Source organism: Amblyomma maculatum, chromosome 1 (genome assembly GCF_055883805.1).
Source record: "Amblyomma maculatum isolate TAMU_Amacu chromosome 1, ASM5588380v1, whole genome shotgun sequence".
NCBI lineage: Eukaryota > Metazoa > Arthropoda > Arachnida > Ixodida > Ixodidae > Amblyomma > Amblyomma maculatum.
This window is the reverse complement of record NC_139344.1, coordinates 117997689-118020709: the sequence shown is the minus strand read 5'-3', so window position 1 is coordinate 118020709 and position 23021 is coordinate 117997689. Positions and strand designations below refer to the sequence as shown.

General features: G+C 47.0%; 1 long non-coding RNA gene across 1 annotated transcript in view; it reads right to left on the bottom strand.

The window, feature by feature from the left end:
• Positions 1–23021, bottom strand: part of LOC146203690 (uncharacterized) — a 371705-nt gene that overhangs the window by 105817 nt on the left and 242867 nt on the right. The gene's annotated exons all lie outside the window — the stretch shown is intronic.

The window sequence follows — 23021 nt, the reverse complement described above, 5'->3', positions numbered from 1 at the left end:
GCATAGGCAAGCACATTGAAGACTACGTGGAAAAGTGTCCAACTTGCAGAGAGCACAGAAAGCCAGAAACAGAACCCTGCTTCTAACCCCATTGTCAGCACACCCTTGGGACACACTCGGCATGGATCTCTTCACGCTGGAGGCGAAAGAGTATGTTGTAGTAGTAGACTACTACTCCCGATTTTTCGAGCTAGAACAGCTGCCGAGGACAGCTACAAAAACATAGCCCTAGTCTTGGAGCCGATGTTTGCACGGTACGGTGTTCCACGGACAATACGCACAGACTACAGGCTGCAGTTCACTTCCACAAAGTTCAAAGAACTAGTGCATCATTGGGGAGCCTCACAAACAACCTCAAGCCCTTACTACTCGCAGAGCAACGGTAAGGCGGAGAGGGCTGTGCAGACAGCAAAGCAGCTTTTGACGAAGTCTTTCAACATACACGAAGCGCTGCTTGCCTACAGGGCCACACCCAGCGTGGAAGGGCTTTCACCAGGAGAACTCCTAATGGGTCGTCGTCTGAACACCACAGTACCAACCACTTCGAAGCTGCTAGCCCCGAAGTGGGACGACAGCGAATTCAGACAAAATAATGAAGCCTACAGAGCTCGTGCAAAACGATCATACGACACCCGGCACAAGGTACGGAGCCGAGAGCTCTTACCCCAGGCACAGCGGTGCGCATCCTCGCTGGAGCTGCATCACACGGCGTGGTAACACAGCCAGCATCAGAACCAAGGTCCTACGTTGTACAAACCGACAGAGGACATGCAAAACGTACAGCAAGACACCTGCAACCGTTGCAAGACACGAGCACCACAAGACGTGGACGTGTTTGTAAGCGACCAGAACGTCTGGACCTGTGAGATCAAACCTTTCAAGAAAGGGGGGTGTTGTGGGCGCCACTGAAGACAGCGCCCCAAGCGGCAAGCTAACCAGGCGGACCACCGGGAGACCCAGGCATGGGCGACCGCGCCAAGCAGAGCGAAAACGGGCGCCCATTACCTGATGTATAAATAAACAGTTTTGCTTGTTATACCGGCTACGTCTACCACAAGAACAAAAAGGCTGCATTTACAAAGGCTGGAAATGCGTGAAGTTTAACATCCCGAAGCGGCACGTGGGCTGTGACGGACGCTGCAGCGGAGGACTGCATGCGAGTTAACTTGGATCACACGGAGCTCTTTAAAACACGCTGACCCTTACACAGCGCAGGGCGATTATGTTTTATTTATTTTTTATCAAAGTATTGGTCTCGCCGAAAGCCGCAGCCACTGAGCCACCGCGGTGGTTTCCACAGGCTTTAAATGAGCCGGTGCCTCGTCCAGCAGATGATTTCATGCAGTTCTGTTTGTAATTTGCTTTGTGAACGGTCAATTCCCTCTCATTTGTGTTGTGTCAGCTTTCGACTCGAATCTAATAAGCGGAGTTGGTGCGAAGCATGTCTTAACTTTCAAGCGAAGTTATATAAAAATGAAAACTGATTCTTTTCTTTCACTTGCAGCGCCTACGCAAGAAACCACTTCGGATGGTCCGTTAACGCTACGTGAAGACGGTTACATGCCAACATGGATGAAGATAACGATTCTTCACCGGTCATACCCTACACGGTAGGTAGGGGTGTGCGGTGCTTACCACCCCGAATAGACTCAAGCTATGACGTGCGCCATAGCGAGGAGATCGGAATAATTTCGACCTCCTGAGGAACTTTGACATGCACCAATATCGAACAGCACACGAGTGTAGTTTGCGCTTCGCTTTTATCAAAACGCGGTCATAATTTATGGACCGAGAAAATATTTACGGTCACTTTCTTAATCGGCAGACCTGAATATTCGAGTCAAGTTTATAAAATCTTACTAGGCCCTACAATTTACAATTTATTATCAAAAAATTGCTCCTGTCCGTGTGCTGTGCGATATCAGCGCACGTTAAAGATCCCCAGGTGGTCCAAATTACTCCCTAGCCCTCCACTACGGCTCCTCTTTCTCTCTTTCCACTTTCATTCCCACCTTCCTCCCTTCCCTTACGGCGCGATTCAGGTGTCCACAGCTACAAGTGTGACAGATACTGCGCCTTTCCCTTCCTGTAAACCAATTCAATTCAATTCAACCACTTCAACTGGGCAACTGCAGAGCTTTGATCCACCTCAAAAGAAAGATTTCAATTCAAATGTTGAACCGTTTATAGAAAGCGTAGCCTTGAAATGTCGGGTGCAATTTAGCTATAGTGATCCGCGTTCCTCTACGTATACGTTTAACTGAGGGTGGGTTGAGGAATTGGCTTGTAAGGAAGCTGATTGCTATATTTTGGGACTGTTTAAAAAGCATTCTTTAGCTATAATATAAGGGCGTTTGCTACTTCAAAAATACTTTTTGGTTGGCTTTACTGATGACGTCAGCCGTGAAAACAAAAGCTTAAAGAGGAATAAATATATATCCTTAAATTCGGCAACCGCTTAGTAGAAAATTTGTTTAGCCTTCGCAAAATATATTAAACTTTGAAATGTGGGACATCAGGTGTTCATTTTACCCTTAAAGTGTTTATGGAAAGGGAAATATAGTAGAAGTTCTCTCCAGCATTGTCTGCGCGCTGATTGTTCTCAAAATTTACATACGGTTGTCTCAGGGGCTCCAAACCGTAGGCAAATGAAAAATCACCGCGGTTTCAAACAATAACTTTTGCATTATTAGCCTAAGTCAAAAGCACATCTTTGAAAATTAAAACATTTATGCCTGGTAGTTTTATAGCACCAACGAAGGATACAAAAATATATTATAAACCTGTTTTTCTCTAAAGCGTATAAGTAATTCCGTAGTTCCTACTTTGATAAAAAATTGCAGGGCTCTGCATTCGGTACATTTCAGAGAAAATGTAGATAAGTGAAAAATAAATTAAGTATTAAATTTCTAGTCTGGGTTTTTACAAGATCGCTAAAAAATCTCAGAGCCCTTGGATCTACTTTCAGTAACTATTTGAAAGCCATTTTAAAAGTCTCACCACACCTTACGTTCACTGGTTTTAGAACGTCTTAATGATCTGAAACTGGGACCCTCGCTTGAAGTCTCTAGTACCTGAAAAGTTCGTTAATCAGCTTTGACAAGTTACATACAGAATTTAAACAAGTACCGTATATATACACCGGCGTACGGCACTCCTGTTATTTTAGCACCAGTTGGCGGTACGTGAAGCAGGCACGTAGCCAAGACATTGTCTCGGGAAGGGCTCCGGTGCATCCAAAAAAAAAAAAGCTCTAGCCAGAAAGCTAGCGCTTCTCGCTACCCTCCGCTTTCCCTCTGGCTACGTATTGATTGGCAAAAATAAGCAAGCGACATGGTTTGTTTGTTTTGTTTTTTTTTTTTTCAAACAAAGGACAAAGTGCTAGCGACACATTCACATGAAAGAAGACAGAAAGAAGGGTCTTCTTTCATGTGAATCTGTCGTTAGTGCTTTGTCCTTTGTTTGAAAAATGCCGCACCAACTAGCCCAACAAAAAGTCCTTCTTGAATGGTTTGCTTCTTAGTGGTGTAACGAAGCACGTATCCCACTCCGTATGTTTTAAGTCACTCTCGGACTTAGGGGGCGGCGAAGCGCGCGATTAATGCATGTCTGCCGCCGCTGCGCGATAGTGGCGCTGCAGTTCTCCCTTTTCTGTATAATTACTCTACCCTTCCATAGGATGACTGGATGTCTGCCCGCCACTAAGGATGTACAATTTGCGGAAATTTTGAAGGCCGGGAAAAACACACACAAAAAAAAAAACTTTTTTTTTTGCCAGAAATGCCAAAAAAAAAATCTAAAAAATATCATTAATTTATATTAATGAAGATATATAGGTGCACTGAAGCTGCACTCTTTTTTTTTTTCCTAGCATTTTGATGCTTATCCATAAGTCGCGCAATTTTTACAGGACTATAAAAGGCATAGATGACACTTTTCAAGGTTCTTTAGAAGGGTGCTGCCATATTGGTTGCACCTTCCACTGCCGCATGTGAGACGAAGTGGTCAAAGTTTGGCTGTGTGCTTCCCAAAACCAAGAATAGGCTCAAGAGTGCAAAAGCTGGTGTTCATTTTGTTTTTCTAACTGACAGAATAAGGTCCTTTGATCAGCAGCGCCGTAAATTACATCAGCGGCAATTTGGAATATTTTGAGTGAACAAAGTTCTTGTTTCTGTGGCTCTTTTTCCTAGGCGCCTTTTATTTTTTTTTATGTGCAATTCAATCCACCCTAATTTCCGGACTATAGTCTGCACCCGGGGTATAGTCCACAGGGCAATATTGTGGCTCAAAATAATTTGTTTTCTTAGATAGTCCGCACCTTCTTACAGACCACTGGGAGGAATTTAGGTTGAAAATAGGCTTTGGTTTAGACTGTGAGCAAGCATTGTATTGTCAAAAAGGAAAACCAAGCGTTTTATTATATTGATTGCAGTCGTAAACCCGTCAAAAATCACTTTCCCCGGGGCTGAATGCTAAGGAGAAGGCTATCTTTCACAAGCCATCGCAACCGCTCCGACCTCTCCAGGTCTAGCGTTACAGCAACATTTCTGCTTCCCCTTTTTTATTATTTATTTTTATACATTACATCATGTGCATGTGCCCTCAAATACAAGCATTGAAAAGTAGCCGCTCCGTGCTACCGCGATGGCATTCGCTTGCATATAGAAATTGGTTTCATATCACAACTTGTTTCGCTGTTTTATTTAGCATGGTAACATGCCGTAGGCCTCCACTCAGGGAACGTTCCCTTCTTTTCCGCACAGCCGTTAGTAGGCTTATCCAGCTGTGACAAACCAAACAATATGAACAAAAAAAAAAAAATAATGTGCAGTCCGCGCATATAGAAAGTCAGCATGACGAAAAGGTTCATATCTTAGTCTTGTATAATACAAGGAATATAGTCCGGAATTATGGTATGCCTCAAAATTTCTTTTTTTCTTTTTTGGCAGTCCCTCATACGGGAATAAAGCCTGCCTCGTTTGTGTGTTTTCGTTTTCCTGGCCCCTCTATTTTTTAGTATAACAATGTACAAATTCGCTTTTTACGTTCCAATGAGTTCTCTCTGAGTATCCTCATTTTTCCTTGCATCAAACATGCGACCGTAGGCCGCATTTCTATATGTTCCCCTTGTGTTTTTGTCCGTGCTTTGCTTTTGCCCTTTTTTTTTTTCGTATGAATTTCAACGTGCACTTCAATGTTCACACATTTCCCTCTAAATCAACCATGAGGAAATAAGTATTTGATGTATTGAAGCATTTTAAGCCCCGTTCCCCAATCTAGTTCTTTGATGTCAATACTTTTTCGATTTTGTGAAATCTTGGTAGTTTGACTTGTTTCTGAGCCTATAGCTTGTGTTTCAGAGCACAACTTGTGACAAAAATGTTATAGCCGTTTCGCGTGTGTTCTTTCTTTTTAGTTTGTTCCAGTAAAAAAAAAAAAAAAAAAACGTGACCTATAAATTGTGCTCATTTTTCTAGTTTCCTTGTCAGCTTAAATTTCATCGAATTTTTCATTAAACCAGTGAGATGACAAGAATTATTGGCTTTTTTTTTGCGTTCACTTCTTTCTAAATTGTTCCTATCTCTTAATGTTAAGGCTTGGTTTGGTTTATGGGGTTTAACGTCCCAAAGCGACTGAGGGAATGAGAAACGCCATAGGAGAGGGTTCGGGAAATTTCGACCACCTGCATTTCTTTAACGTACACTGATATCGCACAGCACACGAGTGCCTAGCTTTTCGCCTCCATCAAAGAGCTGCCGCCGCGGCCGGGATTCGATCCCGCAACTTTGGGCACAGCAGTCGCGTGCAGTAACCATTGCATCATCGCGGCGGGTATTCATATTTATTTCTTTTTTTCTTCCAGTTTATTTTGTATGCACGCAAATTTTATTATGTCGCTCCTTAAAGGGGTTGGGCATCAAATTATGAGGCTATAAAAATCATATTACGGGCTTCGTCGGTAAGTATATGTCACACGACCAAAAACTGGACAGAACAAGCCCTTGACTTGTTCCTACGAGTAGTTCAGTGGTCTTTCTATCGAGACCCAGTACCACAATCAGGGACATACTAGTGGCGCCACAGTGCAACAGCATGACGTACTATCAACAGCATTACATCGGTCAGCCGCTGCATCGGCGGTTTGTGGGCTGATCAGCAGGTGTCGCCGACGTCACCGCTGATGTACTGGCATCCGCGCCCGAGCGAAAAACTTTCGCCGATGAGAATATGACTAAACTAGCTTCTCTTACTACTTTATTTAGAATACAAGTAAGCGAAAAAAAGACTACATTTCATAAGTTCACACTTGACAGTCAGTGAACGAGGGGAAAACAAAAATGCAGCATTTCGGCACAAATATCTCTGAGTAGATTAACATTTATCATGACGCTTCTCAACTAAGCTGAAGTTGTGCAACCGAAACCAAATAACAGCAAAATAGCGTTCTGCAACCTTCTAAGCGTCTTTTATAATTTAGTAGCCGTAATCTGTCAATATTAAAGATTAGAAAAAATTTTCTCAAGTTTCTCTTTAAAGATATCATACTCTATGAGCTTTTTTCCCGTTTTCTGTCTCAGAAAAGAAACGAGAAAAAGCAATTTTTCTTTTCAAAGTTTGCGCTTCTTTTTCCCGGGTCCTCCCATCTCTACCTGCCACGCCAACCGTGTCCTTTCCTTTGCTGGCGGGAAGGCCGATTGCGTTCGAAGCTCGTTGACGGTTTTGCTCTCCGACTGTTTTTGGCGCGCTACAGACAGGCTTTAAAATGTATAGGCTGGTCAAGCGTGTTGCCACAGACCTCATGCTTTTTATGCGTTACTCAGTTGTGGTCCCGTGCGTAAAAATGGCATTCAACAGCGTCTCCTGCACTGAGGCGAAGCGCGTGACTCAGAACAGAATGTCATGTTATGGTGAATACGCCTCTGGAGGTGCACCAAAAGTGCGACGAGACGCACTTCCATTAACAAACCTACAGCAGGCCAGGAGCCACCCTAACTCTACGACAGGCACGGGAAGCCGTCTGAGAATGGAGGAAACATGCGCAAGCAGGCAACGCGTTCAAAGTTGAAACGATGTCACCGCTACGGCAGGTTTCAATATAGTGCACGGAGACGAAACTGGTGCTCACTCCCTCTCGCTCGACCGCTAGATGAAATTGGCTGGCTCAGAGCGAAAACAGCAGACAACGCACTCGCTCCCTCTCCGGAGGCGGACAGACCTGAAAGACCGAGTGCTCGTGTGTTCTAGAAGTTCTGCTCTTCCACAGCTTTTTCATCAAACAAAGCAAGGCGCCGGCAAAAAAAAAAAGAAAAGAAAAAAAAAGCTTTCGTGCAACCTAACAGGGCTGACATTAACCTTGCATTGAACTGCGATGGTAATCAGCAGTTTTTGCGGCGCACACACATGACACAGAATTGGATTTTTATATAGCGTTTTAACACAAGCCGTGCACTTCAAAAATGACGAGAGCATATACTGCTGGCTAACGATAGTCTGAACATCTTTGACATAAATATTCCTACTGCGGTGGCTCAGTGGTGAGGTTGCAGAGCAATGCATATGAAGCGAACTCGATGCACGCAATTCGAGCACCCCACAGGCGTGCATAGAGACCAGTGAACATACAGGCGTCCGCTTTCATGGCAATCCTGCCGCGGTGTTGCAGAGGTTAGGGCGATCAACTGCTGTGCCGAAAGATACGCGTTCGAATTCCGGCCGCGCCGGACGATTTCCGGTGGAGGCACAAGGCCGCTCATGTCCTGTGCGATCTGAACGCACGTTGAAGAACTTCAGGTCGTCTATATTACCAGAATCCTCCACTACGGCGTCGTTCATAGCCTGAATCGCTTTGGGACGTTAAACCCCAAAAAACAAAACTAACCATCTTTTCCGACGAGCGCCAGCGGACAAACACGCGAACGCCGCACTGAGCTCATCAGACGTGGTACGTGTAGGGGCCCTGGATACGTGACAGCGCGAGAGTGAGGTCACGTGGGTAGTCACGCGTGAACTCTCGCAGCGAACGCACGACGCAGATAGCAGTGCTGAGGTGCTGCCTCGCAGCCACACCGCGGACTGAGGCAGCGGGCCGCCTACTTTTGAAAATGACTGTCATAGTGCAAGCTATAGTGAGGACGAAGGAGGATATTTCTTGGTGAAAACCATGCTCAATGACAAAAATGAGAGGTGGAGGAAGAACAGAGCTTTTAACTATGGCCGGCTACTTAGTGTGAAGAGAAGATTCGGTGATCAATGCAGTAAGGGTAGGGTAAACAAAGAAGTGTACAAGTGCTATAAAAAGAATAAAAATGTCCAGTCATTGAATTCAGAATAATTCCCATTGACGGGGAATGCATGGAGGTCTTAAAGTTAGCAAAAAAAATCACCCGTACTCCAGTTATGCGAAATAAAAGCACATTGTTCTGGATTGCTGCGGAGGTATTCTGAAGAGTCCTTAACACGCAGCTCAGAGTTCAGATATAATCATCTATGCGAAAGTCTAAATTTTATATCTTGGTCTATGAAAATAAGAAGTGCATGAGAGTGTCATGGCTAATTACAAATCCAATCTCTCTCTTTTTAAGCGTAATTTTTCGTCAATGAGTGCGCGCCTGATTTTGAAAAAACTTTCCTGAAGTTGCTCATCCCACAAGACAGGTCAGGAGATTCTTTTTTTAACACCGTATACTGAATAGTTTTACAGCATATACGCGTACACGTTGATTTTTGGTGCAGCATGCTACATGATTGTTATCGCATATATGCATACAGGAATCGCAAAGACTGTAATCTTCGTTTCTTAAGCACGAGGAGACCACTCTACACTCATCCGGCGACTTCAATGAGCGAAAGAGAAATGAGTGCCGGCACGTCTCTACACCTCCGACCAATTAATGCCCTGCCACGTCTCTTGCAAACTGCTACCTGCCACGTGTATTCTGCAGCTTTTTGAGCCTACGAGGCTTATATATGGATATGAATAGCTCCGGTGTGCCAATTTCTCATGTTCAATCAACTTAAATCAACTTAAATCAATCATTGGCTGGTCATTTCACCTTTGCTGTTGATCTTTTAAGGAGGCTTAAAACAGTCCACACCGCCGACATATCTGGACAATTTTCCTACAATGAGGTTTCATGCTCTTGCGTTAAAATCGTTAAGTCATTACTAGCCTTGAAGACACACACTGACACTAATGAGGACACACTGCGCTTTTATACGGTACAGACAGATGTCATGCACCAGCGTTAGGTAACTGATATGTTGGTGTAGTCGTAGCGTTCCAATGAAATGAAATTCTTACCGATAAAGCATCGGACATTGAAAATCAAGTGGGATAAAAGAAGAATTTCTCATACAATTTAATTGCAGTGGTCTATTGCAGTTCTCGAAAACGCAATCCTTATTTTAAAGAACTACTCGGGAGTTTTCTTAGCCGCTTTGCGGCGTTTTCTGCAATATGTTCCTCCTCAGATTCGTTTCGGTACTTTCTATATTAAGAAGTTTTCCTGGGCCCCAATTCAAGCGGTAGAATTCCAGTTCGGTTTAACAGTTTGAGACATTCTTTATTCGTCTGCTGGATACATTACGAGGTTACCTGATGAACACAGGCGAAGTCTATGAGTACGGAATTTTGTTCCGAAAGCCTAAATGACAAAATATTGCGTAGTTACACCATCGTGATGCTTATATAAAAAAGGCAGTTGTATAACGTTGCCCTTGCATGGATAGTAGAAAATGAGTTGCACTGCTAAAAATCATAATTTCAGAGTGCAGCTAAGTCGAATGCTAGTCATTTAGTAACCTAGGCAAAAAAGAAATGCCCATTCTCGTCACACAGAAAGCATAGAGCAGTAAACGACAAAAGACGAGGCAAACAGGAGAAGCGTTTGTCGTGTCCTCCTCTTTTGTTTGTCACATAATGCGCTATACTTAGGTTACCCGCATTGCGGCGGTTAATATAGACAGTACCGAAACGAATCTGAGGAGGAACATATTGCAAGAAACGCCGCAATGCGGTCAAAAAAAAACTAAGAGGCTTAGCTAGCTTTTACTTCGCGTTTCAAATCTACCCACTATTCAAAAACGTCAATCGTTTCAAGGAACTAACATTGCTTTCTTTGCACCTGAATCGGGGCGAAGTGGTGAAGCTCTGCGAACTCGTCTCTCTAAACGCAGGACTGCAAAGCCTCGTTCTCGAAGATACAGGCATTGACGTGCTGAGCGTACGGCGGCTAGGCTTTGCTATCCTGGAATATGAGCAGCCGAAAAATGCTTGGACATGTGATGAACCAATATGTCCAAGCATTTTTCCTTCAATTCTGATGCTTTTCAAATCGTGTCAGTGACCGCAATTACAAAGTTTTTGTGGTATCTTCTTATTTCTGTTGAGTTTCAGTTCTCAAAATTACGTGCAGAGACCATTACCAACATTTCCTTTTCTTTCATCATAAGACGTGATTATGAGAAACTATATGTGGAGATTATGGAATGTGCAGTCCTTAGGAAATTGTGTAAAGCGGACGTTCATTTTTTACAGGGATACAGAGAAGCTGTTCGGCGCAAGGAAGAGTTCGCCAAATTTTTGTACAATGGAGGACCGAAAACGTTTGAAAGCGTAATTAGAGTTAAGCGATTTCTGGACCTCGCGGAACGACGCTTTCATAGCGGACCAGAAAGAATGTACTCCTTCTTCACCGCCTGTACGCACGATGTGGAAGAAAAAGACTGTTGGGCTCTCTCCTGCCACGATCGTTTCAACGCGGTCCTGAATCCCCGTGGTATGGCATTGCTGGCATCGTGCGACTGCTCATTTTCCTTTGAGACCATGGAGAACGCGACGGATATTCTCATAGGGTCCGGGGACATTTTCTCAATGTGCATATGCTTGTGGATGCTAAGAGAGCATCGTTGCATTTCGAAAGTAGTGTTGGATGCCGCTGTTGTCGCCCGCTACCACCCCACTTTGTTCTTCAGTCTCTTATCCCTGAACCACAGACATATAGAGGCTGTTGAACTAAGAGGATTAGCTGACTTTGACGTCGCCTTTCAAATCTACCCACTTTTCAAAAACGCCAATCGTCTCAAGCAACTAACATTGGTTTCTTTGCACCTGGATAAGAACGAAGTGGTGAAGCTCTGCGAACTCGTCTCTCTAAACGCAGGACTGCAAAGCCTCGTTCTCGAAGATACAGGCATTAACGTGCTGAGCATACGACGGCTAGGCTTTGCTATCCTGGAATATAAGCAGCCGAAAGCGCTTGTTCTGCGGGAAAAGAAGACGCAAATTCGGGGATTTGAAGACGTCGCGGCGGGTCTTATGGACACCCGGCTACAAAAACTCAGCGTGGATCTTCCCTGCAGGTTGTCGTGTCTTTATGACCGCCTTGGATACAACAGGACTCTCACTGAGCTGGAAATTGTCGATTCGAGCCATGGCCTGCATATGTCGTTGCACGATCTCGCCACCGCACTGATAAGTAACACATCCCTGAAGCGTCTTACACTACGGCTTAAGGTTCCTGAAACAAGCGAGGACGTCGGCGGCGGCTGGCAGCGTCTAGCTCGATCAATCTCGTACAACCATAGCCTCGTATACCTGAGCTTCGCTTCATCGACTTTCGGTGACAGGGAGGGCCTGGTCATTGCTGGACTCGAAGAGGCAATCGGCACGAATGACACCCTACAAGAGCTTTCCGTTGCCGGGTGCCGGCTGTCGTGTGCAAGCTTCCTATGTCTTCTCAGCGGCCTTGCTCGGAATATTACGCTGCAAAAGCTGATTCTTGGTGATTTGAGAGAGGTTGGGACGAGCGAGCAAGTCATGAAGCAGGTCATCGGTCTACGCCAAGCACATCGTGTCGACTGCATGTACACGCTACAAAATGGTAAGGTGCTGCACAGGGTCCTCGTAGTCAACGACATCGTTAACATCCAGAGCCTCAGGCTGGCGTTTGCTAAGGCTGAGGATAGGGACACCATGCTGGCGTGCCTCTTCCTCTTGCGCGGCACTTTGACTACACTCAGGCTTGAAGGCGCGCCCATGACTGACGCAGGCGCCCTTTGCCTGGCCAAGCTGTTTCATAAAAGCAAAGTGATGAGGCATCTTACCCTGCTGTTTCCAGCCACCGCTGACCAGGTGGCGATATTGCTGGGTGGCCTGGCGTCTTCCATGACCATCAAGATTTTAACTGTCGGCGGTGGATGGGAGCTATCGACTGTTGCAGCCAAGGCGTTCGAAGAGCTCATGCGGGAGAACGACAGTATCAAGGAGCTTACTGTCGTACAAGAAAGCGCAATAGGTTTCGAGAATCTCAAGAGTCACATCCGACAAGGCATTACTGACAACTGCACCATTTTCAAGTTGAGACTTCTGCACGGCCCTAAACGGAAAGAATCGAGAGACGTTGATGTTCTGCAGACGTTGCACAGGAACAGGGCCGTCATAGCATTGGCAACGGCCGCTCTTTTAAGCAAAAAGATGACGCAGGCGTCAGCGTTTGCCCTGACTCGCGTTCATGATTGCAAAAACTGCCAGACCTTTCTTCGTGAAACGACGGGGATCAGCGCAACCATGTTCCAGTTGAAAACCATTGAAGCATTGGAAACCACCAATCGAGAGTTGGAGTGGGTCGTTTCAACTATAACCATGCGCCGAATGAAACCTGCCACCGCAGAAGCGCCCACCGAAACAATGAACCCATCGAAAACGAGTGACGAAGCAGAGCCTAGCGGTTCATTAAACCGAAAGAATAAAGGTACCAAAGAAGCCCCCAGCGGAGCCCGGAACGGAACGAAAACGGGGAAGAAAGCAGCTTCTAGCGGAGCGACAAGCCGAAAGAAAACGAGGGCAAAAAAAGCCAACAAGGGAGCGATCAAGGAAACGAAACCTAGTGATGAAGAAGCCCCTAGCGGAAAACTGGAGGGAAAGAAAAGGGGTTCCAAAAAAGCGCCTACCAGAACGCAAAACAAAGAGAAAACGGTTACTGAAACCACGCCCAGCGGATCAGGGAAACGAAAGAAGAAAAATGCTATAGCACCGCCTTGCGATACCCAGAGCGGAACGAAAACGTATGGCGACAACGCGCCTAACGGAGTACACAACCAAACAAAAAAGAATGCTGAAGAACTGCCCAGCGGCGCAGTGAATGTGACGAAAAGAGTTGCCGAAGCCGAAGTAGCACCTAGGGAAGCACAGAACCGAGCGAAGAAGAGTGCCGAAGAAGCACCTAGCGGAGCAGGGAAACGAAAGAACAAGACCAAAGCACCGCCTGCAGCAACACCAAGCGGAACGAAAACAACTGCCGACGTAGCCTCAAGCGGAGCAAAGAAACTAGAAAAAGCTGCTACGAAAGGAGCGTCTAGCGATGCACTCAGCCAAATAAAAAACATTGATGAAGCACCGCCTACCGTAACAAAGAACGGGAACAAAACATATGCCGAAACAGCGTCTAAAGCCTCTAACGGAGAACTAAATCGAGAGAAAACTGGTGCCACCAAAGGACAGAACGGAGCAAAATCTGTTCTAGAAGCAGCGCCAAACAAAGGGCCAAATCGAAAGGAAACGGTTACCGAAGCAGCGCTTAGCGAAGGGTTCAACGAAAGCATCGTTTTGGTTGAAGAGGGCAAACAAACTGTTAAAGGCAAGAACCGAGCAAAACCTGTTGCAGAAGAGCCAAGCAAAGGACCGAACAGTGAGAAAACTTTTGTCAAAGCATCGCCTAGCGAAGCTTCAGACGCAAGCACCATTTCCATTGAAGAGCCCAAACAAACTGCTAAAGGCAAGAAACGAGCAAAAACTGCTGCAGCAGTAGCGCCAAGCGAGGGACTGAACCCAAAGGAAATGATTACCAAATCAGTGCCTAGCGGAGCCTCCAACACAAGCACCATTTCCATTGAAGAGCCCACACAAACGACTATTGGCAAGAAACGAGCAAAAACTGTTGCAGAAATAGCGTCAAGTAAAGGACCGAACCGTGCGAAAACGGCTACCAAATCTGCGCCCAGCGGAGCCTCCGATGCAAGCACTATCTCCATTGAAGAGCCCAAACAAACTGCTAAAGGCAAGAAACGAGCAAAAACTGCTGCAGCAGTAGCGCCAAGCGAGGGACTGAACCCAAAGGAAATGATTACCAAATCAGTGCCTAGCGGAGCCTCCAACGCAAGTACCATTTCCATTGAAGAGCCCACACAAACGACTAATGGCAAGAAACGAGCAAAAACTGTTGCAGAAATAGCGTCAAGTAAAGGACCGAACCGTGCGAAAACGGCTACCAAATCTGCGCCCAGCGGAGCCTCCGATGCAAGCACCATTTCCATTGAAGAGCCTAAACAAACTGCTAAAGGCAAGAAACGAGCAAAAACTGCTGCAGCAGTAGCGCCAAGCGAGGGACTGAACCCAAAGAAAACGATTTCCAAATCAGTGCCTAGCGGAGCCTCCAACGCAAGCACCATTTCAATTGAAGAGCCCAAACAAACTGCTAAAGGCAAGAAACGAGCAAAAACTGCTGCAGCAGTAGCGCCAAGCGAGGGACTGAACCCAAAGAAAATGATTACCAAATCAGCGCCTAGCGGAGCCTCCAACGCAAGCACCATTTCCATTGAAGAGCCCAAACAAACTGCTAAAGGCAAGAAACGAGCAAAAACTGCTGCAGCAGTAGCGCCAAGCGAGGGACTGAACCCAAAGGAAATGATTACCAAATCAGTGCCTAGCGGAGCCTCCAACGCAAGTACCATTTCCATTGAAGAGCCCGCACAAACGACTAATGGCAAGAAACGAGCAAACACTGTTGCAGAAATAGCGTCAAGTAAAGGACCGAACCGGGCGAGAACGACTACCAAATCTGCGCCCAGCGGAGCCTCCGATGCAAGCACCATTTCCATTGAAGAGCCCAAACAAACTGCTAAAGGCAAGAAACGAGCAAACACTGTTGCAGAAATAGCGTCAAGTAAAGGACCGAACCGGGCGAGAACGACTACCAAATCTGCGCCCAGCGGAGCCTCCGATGCAAGCACCATTTCCATTGAAGAGCCCAAACAAACTGCTAAAGGCAAGAAACGAGCAAACACTGTTGCAGAAATAGCGTCAAGTAAAGGACCGAACCGGGCGAGAACGACTACCAAATCTGCGCCCAGCGGAGCCTCCGATGCAAGCACCATTTCCATTGAAGAGCCCAAACAAACTGCTAAAGGCAAGAAACGAGCAAAAACTGCTGCAGCAGTAGCGCCAAGCGAGGGACTGAACCCAAAGAAAACGATTTCCAAATCAGTGCCTAGCGGAGCCTCCAACGCAAGTACCATTTCCATTGCAGAGCCCAAACAAACGACTAATGGCAAGAAACGAGCAAAAACTCTTGCAGAAATAGCGCCAAGCAAAGGACCGAACCGTGCAAAAACGGCTACCAAATCTGCACCCAGCGGAGCCTCCGATTCAAGCACCATTTCCATTGAAGAGCCCAAACAAACTGCTAAAGGCAAGAAGCGCCGGCCGCAGGCTGCCTTTCCAAAAAAAAAGAAGCACAAAAGAAAATAACCAAACTCAATTCAATTTTTCAGCTTTCGGGAACTTCAGTGCCTTGTGCTTGAACTTAGTTCTTATGTCAGTTTTACTGCCCATAACTTTTCTTGTCTTGCATGCTGATGTTCCCGCAATCAGAATTCGAGCCCAAGGAAAGCTCTTTGCTGCCAGACATTCAACAGTGCTTTACAGTCTTTAGATAACTGCAGATTTTACGACTTTACTGCAGGCAGCAAGTCTCCATCCTCGCCTTGGTTAATAAAGCATGCATTTTCTTGTGCTTCGCTTTTGGTGTGCGTTCTTTAGGCTTATTTAGGAATACGATAGAGAGCTAGGAGACTTCTGGTTTCCATTTCCCTATGACGAATGTGTCCAGGCGAAACAAGAATCTTTCTGTTGACTCTTGCACCAGGTGTTCAATATATTTGTGTGTTAAAAATGCGATTGTTAGCGCGTAGAAGCCATTCTCGCGCTTAGGCTTTGCGTGAAGGTGGGCACAGTTGAGAACTGTCAATTACATATAGTCGCATGATGACATTTTCTTTGGCAGGAAAGGAACAGACAGGCCTAGGACGGAAATGAACGCTATATTGGGCTCACTCGCAGCAGCAAGGATCTAAAAAAAATCTGCGGTAATGACAGCAGGAAATTTTCCTTCCATCACTACGTGTGAAATCGCTACTGGATACTTTGATGGTACGAAAAGTGTACGTCATATTAACAAACGACATTCGCACACTGAATTTTAAGCCAGATTCCTCAAAAAGGAAAGAGCTTAAGTACAATAACTGAGCAGAAAGCAGAATGGAATTATAAAAATGCTGAAATCACTAGTGTATATGTAAATTTATATACGCTAACATTTGCATGAACTTCCTCAGGATTGGAGGTACGTGACAAACGTGAGGTGGAGAGGGGATTAGTACGACAAATTTGACATAGCAAGTCTGCTGCCTCAACCAGCGCTGTCGAAATCCCCCTTCACTCTGCCTATAGTGTGCCTGAGAGGTACGTCCACAATACAAGAGACATTCAACATTATGGTTTGGTTTGTGGGGTTTAATGTCCCAAAGCGACTCAGGCTATGAGAGACGCCGTAGTGGAGGACTCCGGAAATTTCGACCACCTAGGGTTCTTTAACGTGCACTGACATCGCATAGCACACGGACGCCTTGCTTTTGGCCTCCAACGAAAAGCGGCCGACGAGGTCGGCATTCGATCCCGCTTCCTTGGGAACAATAGTCGAGCGCCGCAACCACTGCGCCACCCCGGCGGGGCCATTCAACATTATGTACAGCGCGAAAAACGAATACAGGGAAAGAAACACGCAAGCAAACAAGCGCGTGTTTCTTTCCCTATCTTCGTTTTTCGCATGCACATAATGTTTGACGTTCACCAACTCGCCCAGTTTCTAGTTCTGATACAAATACAGTCAACAGCTTTGGGTATATAGCCCATGCAGTATTCATTGCGCATGGTAAACACCAGTGACAACGATCCGCACAAAATGTCCGCGTAGTGCTCTGGGCCCAGGGCCACCGCGGACTGAACAGCTTTTACACTAGGCGCCACATGACTAAACCGACAGCGCATTCAAGGAACGGATGCCGCATGACTTCAGCGAGGCCACAGCGTTGGCGTGTTTCATTAGACCCTACATGGACATGGCGAAGCGTTCTCGCGTGGGCAATACGTGCCATCGCCGGCGTCACTCTTATGTGCGAAGCTCTGACGGCAGACTTCCCACCGGCCGTCAACACCACTTCTTCACCGTTAGAAGTAAATTGTCCTGATTTAGATGCGAGCAGGGAATAATCCCGCTAACCTGTATTGCGGGCACTTCATAAATATCTACGCCAGGTAGGTTGCTGTCGACCGGCGTCTTATACACTCCTCCCGTTCGGTAAAACGTGCGAGGTCGTTCGGCCTAAGAGCCCAGGTATCGGTCTGCAGTAAAGGTTAGGCAAGTTCAGCTGAGCCAGTAGCGTAAAAGTGAGCGCTCTGAGTAGAGTGGATCACTAAGTAGAACAGCGGCCAGATTTAAAGCGAGCACATCTACTGACCGTGTTTACTTTGGGTTGGCTGAGACCTACCTTATTGTGTGGTAAGTGAAGGAAACGGCGCGCTACGAGGGCTGTCACCACTTTCGCTAGTGAAGCTCGAACCAGGGAGGAGAGGAAAGGAGACGAGCCGTTCGATGTGAAATCACTGCAACACGTGAAATGTACAAAGCGTAGGCATACGTAGGCCAATCCGAGCTAGTTGGTAATGTGGTAGGCGTATGACTTAGTATTTACGGATGCCATTTTTGCCTGAATGGAGTGTAAAAAGTGATCCGTGGCCGAGGTTTCGCCTATGGCGCGCAACTACCTAATTTCATGGCTGTGGTGACATGCTCCTTGTTTCGGAAATTACGCCCAATGCAGGGATCGCGCTAACAATCTAGACAAAATTCGCGAGAGGCTCCGTGAAAGTACCGAAGCGAAGCGCGTAAGTAGAATTCAACTGCGTCGCGGACAAATTGGAATATCTGTCAGGCAAAAACATGGGGAAGCGGCGGCCATTGCGTAAGGAAAGAGACAGATAATCAACACAACCTGCCACAGCTGTGGTTTCTTGTCGTGTCATCAAAAATCCGCAAGTGAGCTGGGGATAAGGCAACGTTTCGCTAGCGCGGTCCGACGACAGGACGAAAGTTCTTGCGGCAAGAGGTAACCCTGGCGAACTTGTTTTGTGATGTTAAAGACTGGGTTTCTGATCCATTCAGAACAAGCTCACTTGTTCTTATCATGCCGATGAATACAAGAAACACCAAATCAGCGAAGCCCTGCAACCAGGTAGCCGTGTTCTATTCTGTCAAATGCCTTCGGTTGACCTAACAAGATAAAGGTGCCGTCATCTGCCTTCTTGTTTTCATAAGCGAACACAGCTCGTGTGAACGTGAGTGACGCCAAGGTGGAACGACACGGAACTACAAATGAATGATTACGCGGCTGATGGTAGTGTAGGACGGGGCGCGTGCGTCCGCCCAGAAGGGGCATAACCAACTTATAATCCGTGTTTAGTAGCGTAGTCGAGCGCCATCCTTCAGGCTCTGTAACATCATATCTTGGCGTTAGCACGATCCCGTCTGGCTGCTGGCTATTTACAGTCTTTGAGAAAAAGGGCGCGGCAGATACCTTACAATGACATCAACAAAATGTACAATAAAACTCTGCAAGCAGTCTGTCTGGTTCGTGTTCCGAATGCAGGTGCTTGTTTCTCAACACAGTTGGAATTTGGTAGTCCGTTGCTGGGGCGCACATTATCTTTACCACATTACCGGTCGGATAAGGTCATGTTCCCCAGAAATTTGCAGTCGCTCTCTCCAAACCTTCACGCACGCAAAGGCCCTCCTTGGTGACAATCGCTTTGGAGTATCAACGAAACAGCCGTTCGATACCTGCCGCCTCCGTCAAAGCTGCCCCTTCTTGCATACGCACTTAGTGCGACCATGTTGGACATTTCTGTGCCGAAATTTGCGCACGTGCGTAGTCATCCGCATCGTGAGCCGGCAGACTCTGGTCAGCCGCGATGCCGGAGGCTAGCGACCCCTCTTCGAGAATACGAAGGTTGCGCACGCGAAGACGTTGATACTTGCGCATTGCTTGAGATAGGTCGTATGCATTGGCAACGATTCGTATTGCGACGCAGCACGTAGTAAAATTCAGCAGTGTTGCGCTCTTCTTCTTGATAGCCCACGCCAAAATGTCGTGCCACTCCACTTGAAACTGTCCCACACCTCCGGAGTAAAGTCTGCAACCGTATGGACTGAGATAGCAAATTCTTCACGGACATCTCGGGCGCTGACGAGAGTGTGAACGAAGACAACATTCATTCGCCAGGTTCCATAGGACTTCGGACGTCCGGACGTGCTCGACATCGACACAACGAAAGGGTCGCTGATGTGCCTTACACCGAATCGTCACCTCGCAGGACACTAGTTTGAACAAATGCAAGGCAGACACATGCGCTAAATGCGACTCCGGTTCCGGCCGCGTGTCCTAGTGACCAAGAAAACCTAGACGTGCAGAACACAGGCGTCGGGTAGTCTTAGCTCCCGTACATGCTTGCCTAGTTTGCCCAACTCTTGTGTTTTAGGAGGGCGCGCCCTGCTTTGGTCCACGGAGGCTGCGTGTTGAGTCCGGTACGCCATTAAAACCACCATGGAGAGGATAAATGAAGAGGAAATGAGGGTGCTCGTTATAATACATGAAGGAAAGAAGCCAACAGTCGGCGAGGGCAAGGAAAACATTGGGGATTGTACTTTGTCATTTTTTTTATTTTTACTTCGAGATCGCATAAATTAGTAATGTAATCTGTTTAGGGGAAATATAATTAAACACAAAGTAGAAGGAAAAACAACGTGCCGATGGTGGGAACCGAGCCACGACCTGCGAATGTCGCGTCCGGTGTTCTGCCAACTGAGCTACATCGGCCGCTGTGCCCCCTGATACTTTCTTGGGCATTAATGTTGTCTGTATACGAACCTTGAGAGCGTTCACCAGCGCCACCCTCAACCATAACGGTGGACGTGGAACGTCCTGTGCTACCGCCAGCGTCACGTAGAACGTGATCAAGAGCCAGGGTGAAAGCTGTGCTAAAACCCTCTTACGCTACCTATGGCTTCAAGACTGCCAGAAACGAGACCCCCGTAAGCTACAAGCAGATAAATGAAGGCGAAATGACGGTTCGGTTCCCACCATCGGCACGTTGTTTTTCCTTCTACTTTGTGTTTAATTATATTTCCCCTAAACAAATTACGTTACTAATTTATGCGATATCGAAGTAAAAATTAAAAAAAATTAGAAAGTACAATCCCCAATGCTTTTCTTGGCCTCGCCGACTGTTGGCTTCTTTCCACCATGGCCGGATCGATAGGCTCCAGAACTTCAGACTCGACCGAGCGAAATAACTCATTCGTTGAAACACGTACGCGTAACGGGAACATATATATTCACGAAATATACCTTCCGCCCGTTAAAAAAAATGCAAAAGCGAGGGTATGGCCATCAATATCAAAGATGCATTGCCATAAACATCAAAGGTGCAATGCGTATTCACCCAACACCCTGTCGTAAAGATATATTTCTAACGTCGCACAGTGGAGAAGAAAACGTCGACATTAAAAGCGGGAGAGCGATAATTGTATTTTTGTAGAAATAAAACATCGGCATTGTACATGCGTTCTAGCTACAGCACTTCTCTTTGGTGGTCGAGGCTTCAGAAACTTTCCACATTTTACAAAACAAAGCGGATCTGTGGCATCAGGAAATAAAAGGAAGCCAATAAAACAAATCAACGCCGTGTAAATATTATCAAGAAGGATGAAAACGAACTCATGGAATTGTCCTGCGGGCAAAGTCCACGGCTGATACCTGCATCAAGTAGGCTCTTTTAATGGAAATTGAGCCACCCGACGGCTTTCGAGGCGAGGGCTTCGGGGCCAGTGCAGCTTTGCGGGCTGCGGCAAGTTTCGTGCTCCGCAGGCATCTGGATATAAGTAGTCCTGAACGCAGTCATCGCACACACCACAGAGCACGCACAGTCCATCGTTCACTTCATGTTTTAACGAAGCCAACATGCTAAAATCACCACAAAAGCATGCGGCGAGCCTCGACAGCCGTTCAGGGAGAGGCCATTCTGCGGCCAGGTACGGGGAAAATGCAGAAGGGTGGTCGCTGAGGCAGGTAACGCTTGCCGTAAGAGCCATCGTGGCTACATGCCACCAGCTGAGATGTCTATTAATGCGCCGTCGTCGACCTTCATCACTCCTTTCTTGGGGTCGTGGTTGTGAACGGCGACAAGGTGTAAATGTACAGAGGCCGAAATTTGAGCCCTGAGGCAGGCGACGCTTGCCGTAAGAGCCATCGTGGCTACATGCCGCCAGCTCAGACATCTATTAATGCGCCGTCTTCGACCTTCATCACTGGTTTCTTGGGGTCGTGGTTGTGAACGGCGACATGGTGTAGATGTGTACAGAGGCCAAAATTTGAGCCCTGAGGCAGGCAAAGTTTGCCGTAAGAGCCATCGTGGCTACATGCCATCATCTCAGACGTCTATTAATGCGCCGTCTTTGACCTTCATCACTCGTTTCTTGGGGTCGTGTTTGTGAACGCGGAAATGGTGTAGATGTGTATATAGAGGCCGAAATTTGAGCCCTGAGGCAGGCGACGCTTGCCGTAAGAGCCATCGTAGCTCCATGCCACCAGCTGAGACATCTATTAATGCGCCGTCGTCGACCTTCATCACTCGTTTCTGGGGGCGTGGTTGATAACGTGTAGATGTGTACAGACGCTGAAATTTGAGCCCTGAGGTAGGCGACACTTGCCGTAAGAGCCAGAGTGGCTACATGCCATCAGCTGAGACGTCTATTAATGCGCCGTCGTCGACCTCCATCACTCGTTTCTTGGGGTCGCAGTTGCGAACGGCGACATGGCGTAGATGTGTGGCCGGAACTTGAGCACGAGCTGGGCCCGGGCGCGACTCTGCAGCCCCGAGCCCGGCCCGGCCACGAGCTCAGATTTAAGGTCCTTGTCCGGCTAGGCCCGTCATTTTATAATAGTTGAAAAGATGAAAATGAAGAAATTAATTTCAGAATGAAAAGTTTATCCAAGATCTTTAACTGTCAAATGCTCAAGCTTGATATGACAAATTTGTTTAACATCTGAGGCAAAGCACGTACGTAGAATGAAGTTATTGTTCAAATACAAGTTACACATTGAACTGAGGTATTGGCGGCGCTCCTGGACAATGATCCCAGTAGCGCCGAAGTTTCTTTCGGTGCTTTACATTGTAGCTGGTGTGACTAAGAGTTCACTGGCTCTGAACTTAAACAGATGGCTGACTTTGTGGCAATGTACTCGTTGAGCTCGCCTAGCTCACCGTGAGCCTTTCATCTAAACATCAGCACCGGTGTTACAAAAGCGGAGATGCGAAATTCGAAACTATTAGACCACAAGCAGTCCCTCTGCTTGGCCACTGACGGCTACCAAAGATACTTTCACGGCGAGGAAGAAGGAAAAGATGGTCGACGCAGGGAAAGAACTCGGAAGCTATCGCGTGGGTAGGACGCGTTAAAATACGGCACATGCAAGACGTTCATCTCACTATGACTGTATTCGCGCTTTCGCAAAAGTTGCATGTGTCCATAATCAGGGTGTACGGCCCGGCCCGCCTGAGACAAATATACCTTAACCCAGGCCTGGCCCAAGCCCTAGGTAAAGAGATTGCGAGCGGCCCGAACCCGAGCCGGGCCGATTATGGGCTTTCAGGCCGGCCCGGGCCTATGCCCAGCACTAACATGGTGTCCTTGCAAGCCGAGAGTTGGCTCTTGGCTTCTTCAGGGAAACGCGTCTTTTCCGCGCGACCCAGACCAGCCCTGGTGGCCCGCACCGCACCAGGATGCCCCGTCTCCGCCAGGTGAACGGCAGTACTGCCTGTAAAGGAAGCCGCCCGCAGTGTAGACTCG